Raw genomic sequence first — 21738 nt, forward strand, 5'->3', positions numbered from 1 at the left:
TTGCATTCCCACCAACAGTGTAGGAGGGTTCCCCTTTCTCCGCATCCTCGCCAGCATCTATCATTTCCTGACTTGTTAATTTTAGACATTCTGACTGGTGTGAGGTGGTATCTCATTGTGGTTTTTATTTGTATTTCCTTCATGCAGAGTGATGCTGAACACTTTTTCATGTGTCTGTTGGCCATCTGGATGTCTTCTTTGCAGAAATGTCTGTTCATGTCCTCTGCCCATTTCTTGATTGGATTATTTGTTCTTTGTCACCCATATATTTTTTCTAAGTGAAGTTTACAAATCTATTAAGTACTTTAAAAATTCCAGTTGTGATTCTGATCGCCATTCTTACACTATGAAAAACTAAAAGTAAAAAAAGAAAAGCAAAGAGTATCCAGATTTTTTTTTTTTTTTTTTTTTTTTTTTTTTTTTTTTTTTTTTTAGCATTGCTAAAAGTTCAATTCACTGTTGCACTGGAGAGATGTCCCCACCTACTCAAGTAACTTACATGCTCTTGGGTGGGCTCTTTACGGCAAGGCATAGTCTGGCCAAGGGAGAGAACAGCCCATAGAGAGAAGGAAGTCATCTCCCAATAAAACTGTAGTGCCAGTTAAGGCTGGCTAACCTAGCAAGCCAATCGGTCACTGGGGATGAAAGCATTCCTTACTTTATTTTTGTTTTTATTGCTGTATTATTGTCATGTTACTTCATTTTTCCCTTAAAGTGGTTATAGAGGAAAATTAAGGTCCTCAGAAATGTGTGTTCCTCAAATTTTCATTAAGCAATTCCTTTAAGAACAAATTCTAATTCTTAATCTCTCAAGAATTACTCTTGAAAACCGTGAGCACGCTTTTGTCAGTTTTTCCATGTTTGAAGACAAAATTTTACACAGTGAATCACTCAAAAGTTTGAGCGAGATATATTCATCTATTAGGCATGTAAAATATTTTCCTAATATAAACATAAAAGGTGGCTATAAATCATCATTTGAAACTCTTCCATTGAAGGGATGACTAATCCATTAAGTTGCAAATGGAACACTCCCAAGTCACATGATTCTATGTTAAAGCTGTTACTACTTACTTTCTTTGAGGTGGCTGCAGGATAAAACATTTATTGTTTCAAGAGTGCTCATTACATAAAACTCCACAATCCCTCATCATAAGTCCACCATTTCTTTTTCACATACCCTAAAATCAGAACTCTGTGTCATTTTAAGAGATTATCTAGCAACTCTCCCACCCTCACAGCATGAAATTCACCCAAAACATTTGCACAGAGATCACCTCAGGGGTGACCAGACAAGATCTCACCTGCCCTTTCTCCCCCAGATAAAGTGATTGCTGCACTGTCATTTACAAGGTGAGATCCAAGGACCCAGACTATCTTTGTACTTCTAAGTAAGCCCAATACTTAACACCAAAAGAGAAACCAAGACCATGAAAGGTCAAAGCAATCGCCTCACTTAATCATATACTGAAAAGGGCAGTTTCAGACATTTTGGTGGTAATTTTTTGTTTGTTTGTTTTAGGAAACCCATTCTAAGTAACTTCCCCAAAATGCCTCTTAATTGCCCAACTCTATGGAATCATTTTACTCTTCTTAGTAACATTTAAAAGTCTTCCTTTCAAACTGGTGCGTGGCTCTCCTTCCTATTCCTGTAACGATTCCTTCTCAGCTCCATCTGAACTTAAATGCCTTTTGTTTGGAGATATGCAAAATACCAATCTTTGCCATCCTCTCACTCTGCCCAGGTATTTTCTGTCACTATCAAGGCTTCAACCACTACCCTCTGCTGATGCCTCACACATCAGGCAGCTCAAATGCCCCCTGACCCAAACTGAAGTCATCATCCTTCTCCAAATCTGTTCTTCCTTTTATCATCTATAACCCAGTAAGTGCAGCCACCACCTCTCCAGTCACCCGAGCCCTCATACGTCTATGTCATGTAATATTTATGCCATGTAATGTTTCCTCAGTGCCACTAGTGCCCCAGCCTAAAAGCACATACATGTTTCCTCCTCTCTACCCATATTTAACACACTACACTCAGAATTCAGGCCCTTATCCTCTTTGGCTGGAGAATTAGACTCTTGCAACTCACATTCCTTAAATCCGTCATTACTCTGTTACTAGAATGGTCTTTCTAAAGCACATATCTCATTAGGCAACTTTCTGGCTTCAAACCCTTCAGGTGGCCCCTAGCGGCCTAGCAGAGGGGTCAGCAAGCTATGGTCTGTGGGCCAAATCCAGCCCCCTGCCAGGGTCCGCAAATAAAGTATTGTTGGAACACAGCCACACTTTGCTCATTGATGTACTGTCTAATGGTTGATCTCAGGCTACAACAGCAGAGTTTTATAGTTTCAGCCAAAGCTATGTGGCCCCAAAAGCCAAAAATATTTATGATCTGACCCTTTACAAAACGTTTGCTGATGCGGGGCCTAGCAGATAAGGTCTGAACTCTGTGGTAGGACATACTGTATCAGGGCAACCTCTACATCCAGGCTTAGCTCTTGCCACACACACCCTTCAACTTTATACTCTAGCAGTGTTTGTCTGCTTACCGTTTCCCAGCACAGTCTGACAGAAATTTCTGTGAGGGTGGAGTACTCATATGCCTATGCTAACACAATAGCCACTAGCGCCATGGGGTTGTTGAGCGATTAAAATGTGGCTAGTACAACTGAAAAAATGAATTTCAAATTTTATTTAATTTTAATTAACATAAATTTAATTAACATACATGTTTAATTGGATTTAATTTTAATTAACATAAATTTAAACTTAAGTAGCCACAGGTGAGCTATGACATTGGACAGTACAGCGCTAGACTGTGTCACCAACAGTATCTCTGTTCCCTCTAAGGGAGTGTTTTAAATATTTAGAGTACACTGTCCATCTGGGAAACATTGATATTTCAATAGTTAACTTAAAGGTCACCCTTTTTAAGGAGGCTTTTCAAACTTCCAAGTCCCTGTCTCCCTCAAAGAAGTGGGCATTCTTCTTTCAGTGTTTTCACTGCACCATCCTATTACCAGGAATCTTCTGTTTTGGCCCAACCAGAATAGCAGTTCCTGAATGCAGATCCCTGTTCGATTCGTCTCTGCTTTGAAAGCTCCTACTCCAGCGCCTGGTAAATTAATATTGGTCACATAGATTGATCGATGTCACATTCAGAGTCTTTTCCACACACAAACCACACGCAAATCTCCTTCATTTCTAATTCTTTGACAAATGAAGAATGACCTCTCACACAAGTGCAGAGGTATCCTAGGAACCCTCTCCTTCACCCCGTCCCTACTAGATGTTGACTCCTCTCTGGGAAAAAAAATAATCCCTTAGCATCCTGATTTTGTTCACACATTTTTTTTAAAGATTTTATTTATTTATTTGATAGAGATCACAAGAAGGCAGAGAGGCAGACAGAGAGAGGAAGGGAAGCAGGCTCCCCGCCGAGCAGAGTCCGACAACGCGGCACTTGATCCCAAGACCCTGAGATCATGACCTGAGCCTAATGCAGAGGCTTTAACCCACTGAGCCACCCAAGCACCCCTTGTTCACACATTTTTAAAGTTCACTTTAATAACAACACTTTTGATACTTAGGGTCAAAAATGCCACATTCTTCTACAAGTTATAATGAGGAATCCATGGCCATTCTGCCAAATCTACTTTTTGACCTGTATGAAATTTGTTAAATCTGCCCTTTTTTTTTTTTTTTAAGAACACACTGCTTTTTTTGTGGCTTATGTAAACCCTCAGCTGTGACAGCTAACTTGTTTTTTATTTTGCCTTAGCAACGTGTAATGTTATCTATTCAAAGGACAGTAAAAAATGCTACAGTGTGAGTTTTCTACAGATAGGAACCCAGCTTGTTGAATTGTGCTTGTGGCATAAACAACAATCAACAGCCTTTGAAAGGAGGAGCCAAAAAATATTGATGTCACTTCTGAGAAAGTTTGAGAAATCTAGCCTAGTCAGGTGGACTTCAGTCAGCCAAGAATCTAAAACTACACATATTTACAATGTTCGGAGTACCAAAGCAAAGCTTCCATACACTTCCTTTTTGACATTCCAACTTAAATATTGACAATTTTTATTAGTTTTTTTTTTTTTTCCTCATGTAGAATCAAGAGATCTTCAAGCTAAATTGCTTCAAAATGCTTTGGACTTTATCAAAACTGACATGTTTTAAATAGTTAAGGTTTAAAATCAGGTGATTTCGACCCTTTTCAAGGGTTTTTTTGTTTTATTGCTCTAATTCTTATTTATACTCTAATACGTTAACTCTGTCAGATCAGGGAGTGTGGAGAAAGAAGGAAGAGATAATAAATGAGGAGAGCTCTACTATGTGCCTGATCACTTCTCTTTCTTCGTCCTACCAAGTAGGCCATGTTGCCCATACACTCCTCTGGGATCATCTGTCTGGAAGATTTACACAGTGGTTGTGAGTTGTCGGCAGAGCTAATCTGTGTGCCTTTCCAAGTTTTAGCTTTTCCTACCTGCTTTACCCTGGTCAAGCTACTTCACCTCAGTGGCCTAATTTTCCCCTCTGTAAAGTAGGGGGCAGTGGTAGCCTCTCCCTTGGACCTGTTCATTAGTATCAAAAGAGCCCATGTTGCAGGAAAGCATTTGGTGCTGGGTCTACCACAGAAACGGGGCTCACGGGATATTTGCTGCTTATTTGCTGTTTAAAATGTTTCAAACCTTAATGCAAATGCTTTTAAACCGTTTAAAACCAAAAGCGTCTGAATTCCTTCAAAATGGTCTTGAGGGGCTCAAATATCTTATCTAAAGATGAGCAAACCCCTACCCTTTAACAATGCTTAGAAAGATGAGCAAACACCTACCCTTAAACAATGCTTAGAAAGATCTGGATTTCCCTGGGGACATTGGAAAAGGAAAGAACCAAATTTCATCAGGGAATGGGAATCAGCCTGTGGCTGGGAAAATGAGACCGGCTGTGGAGTGCTTCCCCCGACTCCTAAGGAGAATTTTTCCTCTTGTTGCATCTGAGCAACACAAGAAGCTTGCTTTGACTCCATCTAGAGTGTTGGACCAATTCCCAAAGCCTTAGAAGAAAAAATACAGGGGGAAAAAAAAAAAACCCACAGGAAAGTTCTCTGAAAAATAACATGGGAAAGCACAGTCAGAGTTTACAAAAGGAAATACTGCCAAAGCACCAAACCTTCAAACACAAGTTCCAACTTTTCTAAAAGCCCAGGGTGTGGCTGGAGTATCCTAGATGCTCAACAAATCTCTGGTGAATGAAGTTTGCTAAAACTCACTGTGGATAGATTTACTGCCCCATGAGATAGACTGAAAAATGGTGAGGTAGCGACATACAAAGAAAAATGCCTCTAAGTGTACTTTCAGGGTAAGAAAGGTCCAAAATAAATGATATTTTATACAAGTTATATTTCTATTCCTCTATTTGGAGAGATTTTCTTTCTAAATTGTAGTCCTTACCATTCAGGCTGCTAATCTGGAGACAGGAGTCCAGTTTATTGAATTGTGCCCAAACTATAAATTTGTTTCCTTTTATATCAAACAATCTTGGAATGAGAGCCTAAGGGCAACTAGAATACTGGTCTCTATTTGTAAATACAAACTAAAGGTTTTATCCTGTGTCAAAATTAGGTGGAGATAAATTTTTCATACATACACTATACCATTATGGAAAGTAGTATCAGTTGTGCAGAGCCAAATAAAGATAAACAAAATGGGAAATCTTTTAAGTATTTTCAAAAACTAGTATCTGGGAACGATAAACCTTTAGTCAAGAGAGTGACCATTTTTGTGAAAGTCATCCTTTTGGGGAGTTTTTAAACTTAAGACCTACTTTGTGTGTGTGGCATTGCCCCATATTGACACAACTGTATGATGCTGGTGTTATTTACCATCATTATTCCCACTTCCAGATGAGAAAACTGAGGCACGGAGAAGTCACTTGCCCAAACTCTCACAAGCTAATGTTCAGACGCAGGCAGTCTGGCTCCAAGGTCCAGGCTCAAATCCTCTGTGTCATTTGCCTTGAACGGGATGATGTTTCTCCTTGCTGTTCTTGGCCACACCTCTGTCACAGGACACAGTAACGTGAACGTCTTTCCTTTCAGTTCATATAGACCTATAGCATCTTGTTAATGGGGAAATGATACTCCTTTGTCCAGATATACCATGTGTTATCTCACCTGTTCCCTACCCGCGGACTTCGAATTTTTGCTTTTCCGCTATAAAAACCACATTCTACTCTCAGAACTATTGCTTGTGTGACATCAGAGAAGAACCACGGGAAAGAGTGCATGAACAGTATCACCTGGGGCTCCCGTGGGCGGAAATGACATTTTCAGTTCCCCTGGGAAGCTGTGTGATAGGAGCTCATAGGGTTTAGGATACTGTTACAGAAAAATTAGCTAATCATGCCAGCTTTCCATTATGCTACAAAGTGAAGTGACAGACAGTAGCCCCAAGCTGAATTATAATCACACAATTCTCTTTATTGGATAATATATTCCCACTACAGTTGCTGGTTTTCATAAAAGGGAAAATACAGTTCTTTTACTTGGCCTTTAAAAATTCTCAGTCTCGCTGTTGAGGAGACAGAGCAATGAGCTCCTGGGATGGCTGTGAGGTTACAGCCTCTCTGCCACAGGAGCACCTTTCCCTCACCTCTAAGCTTCAGCCCCTATTTTAGAGTTTTCTCGTTTTTATTCCCTGGGTCAGTGGTCCACCACACAAGGAGGTACATTGCTCTGTTTTTTCTGTGAGTATGAGACATGGACAAAACAGACCAGAAGGAAAAAAAAAAAAGCAAACAAACTTATTCCTTCTTTCCTTGGCACAACAGAGTTGCTGTGAAATTTCTAAAACAAACAAAAAACAAAAAAACAGAGTAGAGCTAAACAAAACACTCCTCCCCAAGACTTACCACATACTCTTCTTTGAAGAAGGACCTATAGTAGCTCTTAAGTCTATTTACCAAGCTGTGCAAAAGCCTCTTTGTCCTCATCCTACCTGCACATCCTGATCCAAAAGCCTCTCAGGGGTCCCTTGGAGAAGCTCCCTTTTCTACCCTTTTGCACCAAGGACCAGTAGGGCCAAGCAGGACAGCAGAGAATTCCCCCCTAGAACCCATCCAGAATAACCCATTTAACCAACTGTTGTCTTTTTTTTTTTTTTTAATTTATTTTCAGTGTACCAGAATTCATTGTTTATGTACCACACCCAGGGCTCCATGCAATACATGCCCTCCATAATATCCACTACCAGGCTCACCCAACCCCTCACCCCCCACCCCTTCAAAACCCTCAGATTGTTTTTCAGAGTCCATAGTCTCTCATGGTTCATCTCCCCCTCCAATTTCCCCCAACTGCCTTCTCCTCTCCATCTCCCCATGTCCTCCGTGTTATTTCTTATGCTCCACAAATAAGTGAAACCATATGACTCTCTCTGCTTGACTTTCACTCAGCATAATCTCTTCCAGTCCCATCCATGTTGATACAAAAGTTGGGAATTCATCCTTTCTGATGGAGGCATAATACTCCATAGTGTATATGGGCCATATCTTCCTTATCCATTCGTCCTTTGAAGCGCATCTTGGTTCTTTCCACAGTTTGGCTATTGTGGCCATTGCTGCTGTGAACATTGGGATACAAATGGCCCTTCTTTTCACTACATCTGTATCTTTGGGGCCAATACCCAGTAGTACAATTGCAGGGTCATAGGGAAGCTCTATTTTTAATTTCTTAAGGAATCTCCACACTGTTTTCCCAAGTGGCTTCACCAACTTGCATTCCCACCAACAGTGTAAGAGGGTTTCCCTTTCTCCACATCCTCTCCAACACATGTTGTTTACTGCCTTGTTAATTTTGCCCATTCTAACTGGTGTAAGGTACTATCTCAATGTGGTTTTGATTTGAATCTCCCTGATGGCTAGTGATGATGAACAGTTTTTCATGTGTCTGATAGCCATTTGTATGTCTCCATTTAATAAGTGTCTGTTCATGTCTTCTGCCCATTTTTTTTTCTTCTGCCCATTTTTTGACATGATTATCTGTTTTGTGTGTGTTGAGTTTGAGAAGTTCTTTATAGATCCTGGATATCAGCCTTTTGTCTGTACTGTCATTTGCAAATATCTTCTCCCATTCCGTGAGTTGCCTCTTTGTTTTGTTGACTGTTTCCTTTGCTGTGCAGAAGGTTTTGATCTTGTTCTTGCTTCTCTCTCAGAGAACACTGACCTCTACCTCAATCTCCCAAAATGCACATATCCATACAAACATTGACAAATATTGATTAACTACCTGCTTTAATGTAGAGATTCCTAGGGGTTATGACCATATCTCTCATTTGGGGTTGGGAAGATATCACTGTACAGCTTAAAAGAACTCCCATGCACATACACTTTGCGTGTGTGTGTGTGTTAGAACAGACACATGCCTTTTATAATGAATTGTGGGTTCTAGCCTTTGATAGTTTTAAGAAAATTGTTGAAATAGATGGAAAAGAAAAACTTGGAGGCAACCTAAGACAGCAGGAACTATTTAAACAGGAGTAGAAGATAAAGTAATTTTATGGCTGCTGGAATATGAAACAGTGTAAGGAGTTCTGAAGATTCTCAGAAGCATACTGTCGGGAGGACTGAAAAACCTGTGGAGGGTATGACCAACAGGGAACCTAATGCAAAATCCCCTGCTGATAAAACTTCCTTTTGGGCTCTACTGTCTGTTTATAAGAGACTTGCACTTTAATGAACTAATTTTCTGAACAAAAGTTATCCGGAGGGGCCCTCTAGCAAAAAGGAGACCTTAAACTCAAACAGGATGAATTCAGAGGAGCAAAAGCAATGAGGCTCCTTTCCACTGCCCTAGATCTCTCACTGGGAATTGCTTTGTATCATAAGCCATGTTGTAAATGGCACCCCCTCTGACTGTGTGGGGTGTAGCCGAGTGAGGTGTCCTTGTTCCTTGGCCTACACTGAGTCACCTTAGAAATGAGAAGAAAAAAGGCAATAGAATGGAACACCACACCAACTCCCAACCATGACCTCATTTCCCTCCCTTGTTACTACCTCTCCACTCCTTTTGGTTTTGAGAAACAAGAGAAAGTGGGAAGTAGAAGAGGACATGGGAAGGAACAGGAAGTTTGGGGGGGCAATAAGCTGACCTGGGGACGGAGAGCTCCAAATCCAGGGAACTAAAGTTTATGTCCCTTTCAACTTTGTCCATCTCCCAGAACTCAAAATTGGGGAGACCCTAGGGGGATGACATTTTCTTTAGAGTGATCCACTCTGTCCAAGGCTTCCTAAGCAAAAGGGGCTGGCTGAACGAGCACGTTGGTGTTCTCACACACATCAGAAATCTTCAGCCTTCTCCACACAACAGAGTGGTTTTCACGTGTTAGGAGGGGAAGTGGTTTGAAAGCTACACTATTGGAGGCAAGAGGTAAATAAGACAAAGCCCCACCCTGGTACACTCAGCTTTTGGGGTTTAGTAAGCCCCCCCCTAAATGATGTTACTTACTTTTGGTTTGTGTAGTTATTTTGTATAAGCCACTAGGCACCCTTTCTGCTGATTCGATGGAGCTATTGTAGAAATTATGTGCAAATACTTTGAGGGTTTGAGGCTTCCTTTTTCTCTTTCCTGGTAGTTCCGTTTTTGACTACAGAGACTTCATTGTTCTTATCTGGCTTTCTCCTCACACAATAGCTGCTCTTTTTTGCCTGTTCTCCAGGAGACAGGTGGGTTGGCCCACACAAGTATTGCAAACAAATCGATCTTAGTTTAATTAAATATTTGAATGTTTGCCAAGTTACAAGTGACTTCTTCAAGAGAGGCCCGAAGGAAAAAATGAAAAATTCACCTAATGAAGGGTAAAGCGTTCCCTTTCTCTTTCTCAGGCTTCCTTGAAGTTTACTCCCACAGTACTCTCTTACATAGAGCACACAGTTGCATGGTACCAAGTACTTTTGCATGGCTGGGTACATGTGTTCTTTTTCATCCACTAAGTTTAGGGTCAACAAACCATTCTGAATCTTGATTGTATCAGCCAATGTATGAGCCTTCCCCCCCATATTTGTATGTTTTGTAAATATCACAAAGCTTCTCTCTGAAGATGAAAATAGTTAACAGAGCAGACTAGAGACAAAGGAGGTACAGACAAATTAATAGCAAAGCATGAACCCACATCCTCCAGGTGATGTTTTAGCCCAAAGCAGCTGACTATCTTCCACAATCAGTGCGAGCCATCTCCAGCTCTAAGAAACCTCTCCTCTTTGTTCTAATCCCGTCTCCCCAGCTACCTGTTCTCATGAGTATTCCATGTTCATAGCAACAGAAATATTCAAAACCAAATTGTCCAAACCAATTCTCTTCCCCACCTATAACATTTCTATCAGAACCACCCACCTTGTCTTGAAGAATGTAATTGTTGTCATCGTTTGAACTCTTGATTGACTTCTTTCCTTATAACCAGTCTGGTACTAAGTGCCTTAGTTGAGTGATTATCAGAATTTTTCACATTCCCTCCTACACAGGAAATGATGATATTAGATGGATTGAGTAAACTGAAAAAGGTTACTTGTGTCTGGAAGTAATTGCCTGGTGAGGGGTAAGGTGTTTCCCACAGCCCCCCAGGCATTCATGCATCTGTATCTCAACTCACTTCTAAAAGCAGGGCACCCAAGCTGGGAAGTTCAAATGTAATACATTTTTTCTTCAAGGTGCCTCGTATATTTGCCCTTTTACTTCCATTTCTGCAGCTACCATTTCACCCAAGGTCATTCTTTCATACATGACTTATGATAACATCCTCCTAACTGCTTTCCTTGCCTTTCTTCGGGTTATCTTTGGTGGTACCACTGTCTAAACCACTTACTCAGTACAATTTTCTCTCATTACCCACGACAGTCAAACCCAAATCCTTTTGTCAGAACTACAAAGAAAAGAAATTATGTGGGTCCATCCTACCCTTTAAACTTATTCCTACCATTTCCTCCAACAACCTTTATTCAAGTTAAATTTGCTTATTCATTGATTGTCACCAACACCATCACATTTCTTAGATTTGTCCTGTTTCCAGTAGATCCTGGTGGTAGTAGTGAGTTGTTATAACTACTTGAGGAGCCTTGCAGCCCCAAATATGTGACCATGTGTTGGGTTCTGTGCCACCCTTCACAGTAACCTTACATGTTCACTAATAGTATTCCAGTTGTATAGATAAGAAAGTTGAAACTGGGATTAAGTAACTTGGCCAAAGAGGAAAATAAGTGGTGGAGAACTAAGACTTCAGATCTCAGCCTGACTTCAAGCAACACACTCTTTCTACTGCCCTGGTCCAATGTGAGCTTAGCTTCCTCTGAACTCACATTTCTTTCCAGACCTCTCATTTGACAACAGTTTGCCATTACATGATAATCCTCTGATTGTTCTTTCCTGTTCTCTTGCATTGATATGTAGCTGTCTGTATTTTTATCTTTATTTGTCTGAGAATCTTTGACTGCAAAGGTTATGGCCTTTGCATGTGGCCCCCATAATTCTTAGGTGTTGCTATGTCTCAATGGATATGACATCTCAATTTCTGAATTTTTGCCAAAGCACTATAGTTCCTCCTCAAGAAATTAGGTTGTTGTTAATGACCTTTATTTACTGTATTTGCTTTTGCTCTTTTGCAGAAGTTATCTAATACCTTAATTTCTCAATTTATAGATTATTATAACGTCAAAAAGTTCCAAGGCCTTCTTTAGTCCAAGAAAGTCCAGAATGACCAGCAGATTTTCCAAGACACATTGTTTCTTTAAATTAGAGATCTAGTCCCATAAATCTTCTCATGGTTGTTTTAAAATCTATTCTTAGCTTCAGAGCAAAGTAAGTAGTGTAATCTTCTCATTAACTCAGACTTGAGCCTTAATAGCAATATGAGAAATATCATTTTATATAAAAGTATCATTTAAAATCCTATTACATGCTGAGAATTTATGTGGCTGACAGATTTAGAAAGCAAAGGTTTATTGTACATTTCTGATCCTCTAGAACTGTGTTGTCCAATACTATAACTACTAGTCTCATGTGGCTATTTGAATTTTAATTAACTAAAATTAAATAAAATTTAAAATTCAGTTTTTCAGTTGTATTAGCCACATTTCAAGTGCCCGATTACAAAAGATGGTCAGTGGCTACCATATTGAACAGCACAGACATAGAATATTTCTACATCACAAAAAAATCCTATTGGACATTTACATCTCTAGAACCACATCAAAAGTTTTGTTGAGAAATACACAATATATTTGATGAATTTATAGCAGCTGATATTGTATTAGCTACAAGTTCTGTAAATAAGTAGCTATCCTAAGTTAGGGTTTCATCCACCTTTTATTCACTCAATGTAACACGTGGTGCCTAATAAGTGCTCAAAAATGTTTAACATGTGTTTGTAGACTGAAGATGGCTCTTTACAGATACTCAGTGAACTAGCATAATATTGTGCATTTTTTTAAGCAAAGATTTCAACAGCAGAAAGAAAAACAAACGATTCTACAAACAAGCAGTCTTCATTTCATGAATTCTGCCAAAATGCTCAATGTAAATCTGTGGCTTTTAAATTGTTGACACCCCCTCTGCCCCTGCTTGGACAGCTGTGGCTGACATCTGCATCAAATCAGCCATGAGTTATTTATTTTCGAAATTGTGCACCGACCTGCTTCTAAGCCCAAAGGGTAAAAATGTCACCTTTGTTCGTTTCTCAAGAAAAATATTTTCAAGATCTGCACTGACTGAAAGGAAAAGCTGTTCCTTGGGGTGTTATCCATGATCCCCTCCTCATTTCCTGCTCTCTGGCAGCCATCATTGCTGCCCCATCCTTCGTTGTCATATGAACAAGAAAGCAGTTCCATGGCCCCACAAGTCACAGTGGTCTCTCTTCTTCCAAGAAATTTAAACTGATTGTTGAGCTTTTGTTTATGAACTATGTGATTTTGTAATCACCTTAGTATTTCAAGAACTGTGAACTGACACTATAAAACTATTTTGATTCAGTCTTACAATTCCATTACTTAGGAAACAGCCCCATAAAAGACAACCAATAAATACTTTCACATATATAAATTAACTAAGATTGACAAATGTGGAACCTTGCCTGGAATTGAGTCTGTTAAGTATCAATAATATTTTACTAAAGACACAAACACAATTAAAAACAAAACAATTTTGATGAGTAACCTTTTTCTGAGATTCCTCAGAATCCCATGCAAAATCAGACTGATATATGTAATGGTGAGGTAATTATTATAGAACTCGGTGGAAAATTCCACTACAGCACTAGATATCAGACTGGATATCATGCATTTGGAGTCCATAGGTAGTTTACCTGAAGAATCATTACAAATAGCAGGAAAGCCCATGTCCCCTGGAAACAAATCCAGAGCATACAACCTGGAGAAGTGGTAGAGCTTTGGTTCTCAGTGGTCTGAAGATCCCAGGGGATTACCGAATCCCTTTTGGGGAATCCACAAGGACAAAACTATCTACATAATAATATTACGATGCTATTTGCCCTTTTCATTCTCATTCCTCTCTTGAATGTTCAGTGGAATATTCCAGAGGCTCCATAATTATCTGGAAAGGCTTTTAAGATCTTCTTCCTTTTCCAACTACGTATCTGTGTGAGACCGTATCTTCATATTCTTCAACCAAAACTGTGTCACTGCAGACTCAAGAGACCAAACATGAGAATACAGCTGTTTTCTGTTATACCATACATTAAAGACATTTGTAAAAAGTAAAACAGTACTATGCCTCTCACTAAATTTTTTGTTTTGGAAACCATATTTTTCATAAAAGTGTTATTCATATTAATATGTAATGATTTATTGCTGTTATTTTAAATGAATCAATAGATAAATGAACACTGTCTCAATACCCACATTAACACAAGCTCTTTGAAGTCCTCCAATAATTTTTAAGTGTGCAAAGTGGTATCGAAACCAAGGAGTTTGAGAACCACTGCTCTAGACTATGGAGAGTACTGATAGAAATAAATGGGCCCCCAGACAATGGTTAATTCAAGAAGAGAAAGATCAAATGGAACCCTGTTTCTAAGCTGGCCAGACTCTGTTAAAGATGCTGACCTTGGTTTTTCATCCAATTGACTAAATTACCCACAGCTTTTTGGAGGCTACACTGAAGTTTTCCTTTACTCTCTTCTCATAAACCAAAACATTCATTTGCCCAGCCAAATATTTGCCAGCTCTCTCCAGTTGCATGCAAATTATTTTGTTTCATAAAATATTTACTCTAAAAAGCTGCACTTACAATGTTTTTAAATGAGGATTCAATTTTACTCCAAAGAGGCGGGTCTGCCGGCAGCCTGGGCTGAGGTTGGATATGTGGTAGCAGGACACAGGTACCACTTCTGAGACCTGTGGCACATCATCTGTGGGTTATTGCAAAGAGCATGGGTAGACCAGTGTCCAAACCAGCCCTGACACACCTTCCCAGTGGCTTATTGGTGTGTTTAGTGTCATATGATTTATATTTTTAGGTAACATGAGCTAATAATATTGGGAAATTTTCTATTAAGTTGGTCCATTTTGCAAAATACTTCTCTGTCCATTTTAATTAAAACTGACCGTGGAAGGGCATTGGGAAGCGTGCATGTGTGTATGTTCTCAAACAAGCAGCTTTCAGTCTCCTTCTTTCAACAACTCTTATCTTTCAGATAAGAAAGAGGCTCAGAGGAAGGTCGTCACTCCTGATTGCCATACACTGATCCATTCCCCAAGAGCTCAGAGCGAGGCCAGTTTGATGACATACTTCTCTGCGTCCCCGTAGCTTCTCTCTGCCTTACATCCTGCTTATAATCACTGTTCAAGTCCTACCACCTATGTAAAAATCTGTTACTACTTGGGTGACCCAACCTTACGTAGATGCCATGTCAATGGCACCCCACTCTAGGCTGTTGGTGATGTGGTCAGAGTGAACAGTGTCTTTGGGAACGGCTGGCTCTGTGAGAACCTAGACTTCCTGTCTCAGTTGCTGGCTCTATAAAAGAGAAACCCTTGGCTGTACCTCTGTTCATCCCAGGCATGTAAGAAGAGTTTTGAGACTTATACAGCCTTTGAGCAATACTGATTAGCGCTCTTTCTCCCGGTATTTGCACTGTTTTCCTGGTCTCTCATCCCCTCGAATTCTACCACTGCCTCAAGTAGCATTTCTGAATCACTCTGATGCATAATAATTTCTAACATCTGGCCTGCTTATTTGGCATTTGAAACATACTGCCCTTTCATAGTCATTGTTCTAGGAAATTTCCAGAAATATGTCATTCCTCTTCCAAATAGCCTTGAGTTTCTTGAGAGCAGAGATTTTGTCTTCTTCATCTTTGACCATGGCACTGGACAGAGTGCCTTATATCCTGAAGAGTACTCAGTATATTCAGATGCAAAACATTGACTCAACATTTATTCCATACCTACTATGTGCCAAGCACTGTGCCAGTTGATTTTGGATATATTATGTAATTTAATCCTTGAATTTGATGAAAGGCCTTGTCCAAGGTAACACAACAATCAGAGCAGCAACCATTGGGGCTGGCAGCTGGTGCTGTTGGGCTCTGAGCTAAGCGACTTTTTGTTTGTTTCATCACACTGTCTCCCCCAGTGCATAGATCTTGATAAATCTTACTTTTACTCCTCATATTTTTTATCTTCCTCCTCTTCCTAATCAATATCAATCAATATCAGGATATAAAACCTGAGTATATTTTCCTTTTAAGATAGAAAGATACTTTGTACAAGATTATGTTCCATCCTTATTTGGCTAGCCTAGGACCATCAGTCATCCTACTCTCTCACTAATACTATAGCCTAACAATCTTAAAATGCTGGCATGCGTGGCAGTTCCAAGCAGATACACCAGAGGGTTGTGGTAAGATAAGAATGAGTTTCTCACCTGCACATCCCTGTCTCTACTAGAGTGAGTGATTTTAACTTACATCTATTTTAACACAGGTTTCATTTGGAAGAAAGTCTTCAACAGCTTTAAAAAAATTTTTAAATCTGCTATAACCCAATCTCAGACCTGGGTCCTATGCCATTATAAGCACCACTCTTAGCAAAAAGGTCAAAATATAGCCTGATCATTACTAGATATCCTATGCTGTAGAGGTTAGAGATTGGAGAAGACGCCAGACACTCATCTGGCAGTGCTGACTCAGACATTCAGCTCTGGAGGGCAAACCCACTTCACCAACTTCATGCCTTCAAGAATGCCACCAAATTCTACATACACTAAAATACTTCCTCTATGGGTCAGCTATAGCAATATCTGAATCCCTACCCACAGGGCCTGGGATTCTAGCCATTAGAAACCCAAAGCTAACATGATACAGAATAAAGAAAAAAAAAGTCAATTTAGGGATCTAAAGACTGGGAATCAAATCTCGCCTTAGCTCTTAATTTTGATGTGTTTGCCCATCAATGAAACAGAGAAGACAATCCGTGCTTCACACCGTTAGCAGACTTCAGCAAATGTTTTCTGGATAGATGGGTAGATGGGTGGATGGATGGGCAGGCAAGTGGATAGATCCAGACAGCTGGATAGATAGCTCTCAAGCACATGTAAAATCACCTTATATACAACTGTATCATTTATGGTATAAGCAAAAGGCCAGATTTCATGGTTTAAAGCAACACAAATCTATTATCTTATAATTTTATAGGTCAGAAGTCTAAAATGGGTCTCCCTGAGTCAAATCAAGGTTCCATCTGTGCTGAGATCCTTCTGGAACTCTTGCAGAGAATTCATTTCTTTGCCTCTCCCAGCTTCTAAAGACTGCCTGTATTCCTTGGCTTATGGTCTCCTTCTATCTTAACAGCCAGAATAGCTAATGGAATCTTTCTCAGGCTGGTTCACTCTGGTATTGATATTCCTGCCTCCCCTTTTCTGTCATCAGACCTATATAGTACATTGGGCCCACCTGGATAATCTAAAATAGTCTCCTCATTTCAAGATCCTTGACTTAATTACTTTCCTGCAAAGTCCCCTTTGTCATATGAGGTGAGGTGGCATATTCATGTTTGAGGGATTAGGAAGTGGACATCTTTGGAGGGGTGGTCATTATTTTGCCTACCACACTATAGGATGGTCTAGGTTACATTAGAAGTAGTATAAAGTGATTTAGAGATTCTTGATCTTGATTGACCATTAGAATTATTTAAAGCCTTCAAAGACATCAGATATCCAGGCGCCTCACCCAACTACTGTGTTTTAACTGGACCACATGGGCCTAACCATCAGCATTTGCTAAAAGTACCCTAGATTATTCTATTGCAAAGCCACATTTGAGAGCCACAGGGTGTATTTAAGAAAGTGGATTTGGACCATTACATGAACTTAAATTTAAGGGCCTCTTCAGCCCTTAGGTTACTCATTTTACCTTTCTAAATCTGGGTGTCTTTATCTATAAAATGGGCATAATAATTATGTAAGGACTAAATTTAATAATATACATAAAGTCCTGGGTGCCTTGCCTGGAATATGTTAATTCCCCCAACAAAAGGTAGCTCTAATTATTAATTTTATAGAGCAGGTCAAATTATATCCCTAAGTTACGGCATACATAAATATGAAAAGTGAATATCCAAGGACATACCCCAAACTCCCCGCTCTTGGTCAGATTTAAAGGAGCTTAGAGCTCTAACTCTTTCGGCTTAGATCACCTGCAAACTGACACAGCTCAGGGGAGTTGTTCATTGCTCATTTGGTTCTGGGTGAAAACTGACCTCTTCTCAGATTTTCTCGTCTTACAGCCACTCCCTTTGCACTACAGACAGTGGGCCTGTGGGACAAATTAGCTTAGCCTTATGCACCGACAGCCAGTTGTCTCCATTTATCAACTTGAAGGATGATATATACACTGAGTACCAACCCAGGAAGGTCCTTAGTACTGCTAGGGTTTCAAGTCTTTCCTTTAGTAAGACAGTATCAGCCCCTGTCCTCTGAAAGACTCATTTCACCATTCCTGGAATCCCCAGCCCAGCCCCAGCTCAGCCCATGAGGTGGGACTTGGGTCAGGACTGACCCCAGTCCTAGTATGCAGCCATACCCTGTCTTACAGAGAAATGAGACTCTCTGCATGTTGCCACCACAAGAGAAAGCCCCTATACCATCCCATTTTATTTGCATGTGTTGTTGAGGTTAGAATGGATAGAAAGACCCATTCTAATTTTACAGTGAGAAAAGGCTCTATTTAACTGAACCTCAAAGGAGTCATCCATTGTAATACTGCATGTTTTTAGATTTTATTAGCTTCCAAAATAAAAAGAGAGAGAGAGAGATTACATCATAAGTGAGGGATCTTGCTTTATTAGCTTCCGGAGTCAAAAAAGGAAGAGAGAGAGAGAGAGGGACAGAGAGAGGGGGAGAGAAGGGAAATTATATCATATATAAAAAAAGATCTCAGACATTTTTTTGTCTTGTATTTTCCTTTGTTAGCCTCTTTTTTTAGCTTCTGGGGAATTAAGGGGAAATACCACATCAAAAAATGTTTACCCTGGTGATTTAAAGTTAAAATCTGTGGCTCTTACCATTAAAGAAAAGTAGAGCCTTGTGATTCTTCTTCCTGTTTCTTTGGTTCTTGATGGAGGCTGGCAGCATGTTGCTGGAGGTGACAATATATCCCGAAGGTGGCATGTCCGAGGCATGGAGCCTGTGTGGAGATCTTTCTATCCTTTTTGAGGCAGAAGCAGTATTTAGATTTGTTATTTTTGAGAAATTTTTAAAGTATTTTTTTTTAAAGCACAAAGAAATATGTAACAATCAACAATGGTCCATCACCAAGAATTTTGTCCTATTTGAAATGTCTTCTAATATGAAATGAATAAAGCATAGATACAAAGTTGAAATCAGTGATCATTCCCACTCTCCTGCCATGGCTTACCGAAAACAGTCCCTATCATGATTTCACTGTGTTTCTTCTGAGGTTGCTTTTTTGTGTCCCAGCAAAGGTCAGTTCTGCTCATCCTGATATGCGTGATCAGGACCCCAAGCCCTAGAAGGTGGAGCTAATGACCATTCCAGTTAAAAGTCACTCATTGACACTGACTATTACTTTCACCTTGTCCGGATCTGGTGACGGTTGCTAGAAGAGATGCACTAGGTTTGGCATGTGGGTCAAGGGCAGGCATAGCCTGCATGGCTAGCTCAAGACTTCTGTTTTCTGGTTCCTGTGTGGGCTTCTCGAGATGAAAGTCCTTCCCCAGCAAAAGGCACTTTAGGTCAGTCTTACTGGATTCAAGAAAAACAATCCTAAAAAAGAGAGACAGGCAGACAGAGAGAAACAAACCTATGAAGAGAATCCAGCAGAAATTCAAGGGCTCTTGGGTTGCAGACTGAATGCTTCGTGGGTCCAGGCAGGTGATTTCAATGAGCCAAGTAGTTACAGCAAATTATGGAGGCCAGACGAAATTCCAGCTAATTGTTGCACTGAGAAATCAGACTTTTCAAAGAAAGCCACAAATCCGAATGTTTACGTGAAATCACTCTAGTTTTTCATTTCCCCGTTTTTTAAATAAAGTTTTAAATCTACAGAAAAGATTAAGCAGTAATACAGCAAATAACTATATTCTCTTCCAGTGACATTCACCAAATTGTTATCACTTGGCCACATTATATGTACATATATAAATGATTTTCTGAACTATGTGAAAGTAAGTTGTGCAAATTATGACAATCAATCCCTAAAAATGTAAGCGTGTGTCTTCTAAGAACATGGGCAGTCTCCATTTTAACCACAATACCATTATCACACCTAAGAAAAGTAAAAATACCTTCATCATTGAGTTGCCCATATTAAAATTTCCCCAATTGTCCCAAAATTATTGTATAATTTTTTGTTGTTCAAGCCAGGATCCAATCAAGCTATACGTATTGCATTTCATTATGTCCTTTTGGCATCTTTTAATCTGGAAGAGTTCCTTTTTCAAAGCCATTTTTAACTGTTGCTAATAAATATGATTTATATGAATTTGTGTATGTGTGTGTACACACCCTTGTACACATAGACAACAAAAGCAGGTCCACAGGCCAGATTCATGCTGTGAGGTGTATTTCTGCATACACGTGTGGTCCATCCAAAGTTCCACTACTAAAAACATAATTAATAATCAGTATAGTCTTTGCCTCAGCTCGTATTAGTGCATTTGATTAGTAGGGATGGAAAGATGAGACAGAAAGAGAATTCCTTCTTTCGTTGCTATTTATTGCTAGGCCTACGCTCTGACACTGTTAAACTCTAAGGATGAATTAGATGAGAATCACTTGGGAAAGGAAGGGGCTACAGAGCACAATTGCTGGGTTCTACCCTAAACTGCCTCAGTCTGGAATCATGCTTTTAAAAAATATCTCCACTTATTCCTCAGAACATTGATCTTTGAGGATAACTATTCTAAAGACTCAGATAAATTACGAATTGGGTAGGTTCAAGTGGACCAGAATATTACACGTTATCACCTGTTGCAATGACTACTCTGAATGGCTCAAAGGGAGGGTTGGAGAAGGTTCTGGAGGGGAGGTTACCCCTGAGTGGAGTTTAAAGAAGATTGGGTCATCCCACATGAAGAAGAAGAAGGGGCAGAAGGTATGGAAATGAGAATCGCAGAAACTATGCCTCACCCAACTGGGGATGCGATGTAGCCACGACTGAGGGAGGAAAGCCTAAGATGCCATGTGAAGGAGTTTCAATCTTTGTTTCGGGAAGGGTTAAAGAGCCACTTGAAAGGCTTTCGGGAGACATGAGCAAGTTGATCATAGGAAGCACATGCTCGATAGCCCTGGGAAGAAAGGATTAGAGGCAGAACAATTTAATAAGGAGTCACTGCAGTTAAAGAGGCCAGAAGTGATGAAGGCGGAGCACAGGGGAGGATGGGTAAGTGAGGTTCAAAAGGCCCTTTGAGACAGAGAAGCAACAGGACACATCTTAGCAGATGTGAATGCAGGAGTCAGAGAAGCGAGTCTAAAGCTGCTTCTCAGCTCACCATTCAGCTTCGTGTGAATGAGTGTCTGCAGTGTCTGCCGGACATTCAGGTGAAGAATGGGTTACCTGGTCAGGAGAGCAACAGCAAATACCTTGGAAGTAAACACGCAGGCGGACCCAGTAGAGATGAAGCAGGTGGGGCAGATCGGTGTGGGGAGACAGGCTTTAGACCATACAGAAGGCTTGGGGGCACTTGCATGAGAAAGAAGGAACTTTAAGCCCGCTTGAATGGGTGGGACCAGCCAGTAGGGAACACCATGGTTTTGTTGACTTCCCTATGCCCTTTGCCTACTTCTGGCATTGGTTTTCTCTCTTCACTCTTTCCAATAGCAGTCTCCAAAGTAGAATGAATACAACAGAAAGAGGCTCAAGACAGTTTGCTAGACATGAAGGGATGCTGTTAGAAAGATTATATTTTTAAATTCTCGTCTTTTCTATTTTTTTTTACATTTTATAATGGATAAAGAATATTTGTGAAGTAATACACGTGTGTGCACAGAGGGATAGATAGGTAGATAAGATTCACTAAAAGATATCCCAAAAAAAAAAAAAAGATATCCCCATATTAGGGGTGCATGTTCAAATATGTTTTACTGCTTGCTACACACAATCAAGGATCTGGAGTGACTGCTCTTCTGCATGACAAAAACTCAAGCAAGGAGAGCCTCCAGAAGGAGAAGGGGAAGAAACGGGTACAGGTCTTGCATGCCCGCCCACTTCT

At 40.0% G+C, this 21738-nt stretch overlaps 1 protein-coding gene and 1 long non-coding RNA gene across 4 annotated transcripts in view; one reads left to right on the forward strand and one right to left on the reverse strand.

Moving 5' to 3' along the window:
• The window catches only part of FYB1 (FYN binding protein 1), a 149620-nt gene that overhangs the window by 14584 nt on the left and 113298 nt on the right, over window positions 1–21738 (forward strand). The gene's annotated exons all lie outside the window — the stretch shown is intronic.
• Window positions 13660–19120, reverse strand: LOC122894972. Of its 2 annotated transcripts, none has more exons than XR_006381971.1 (3): window positions 19101–19120; window positions 18571–18713; window positions 13660–13688 (listed from the first exon to the last, which is right to left on the reverse strand). It is a non-coding gene; the product is annotated as an uncharacterized LOC122894972 (long non-coding RNA). The 2 variants fall into 2 exon arrangements; XR_006381965.1 differs by lacking the exon at window positions 19101–19120 and adding an exon at window positions 18924–18996.

This window comes from Neovison vison, chromosome 1, assembly GCF_020171115.1.
Source record: "Neovison vison isolate M4711 chromosome 1, ASM_NN_V1, whole genome shotgun sequence".
NCBI lineage: Eukaryota > Metazoa > Chordata > Mammalia > Carnivora > Mustelidae > Neogale > Neogale vison.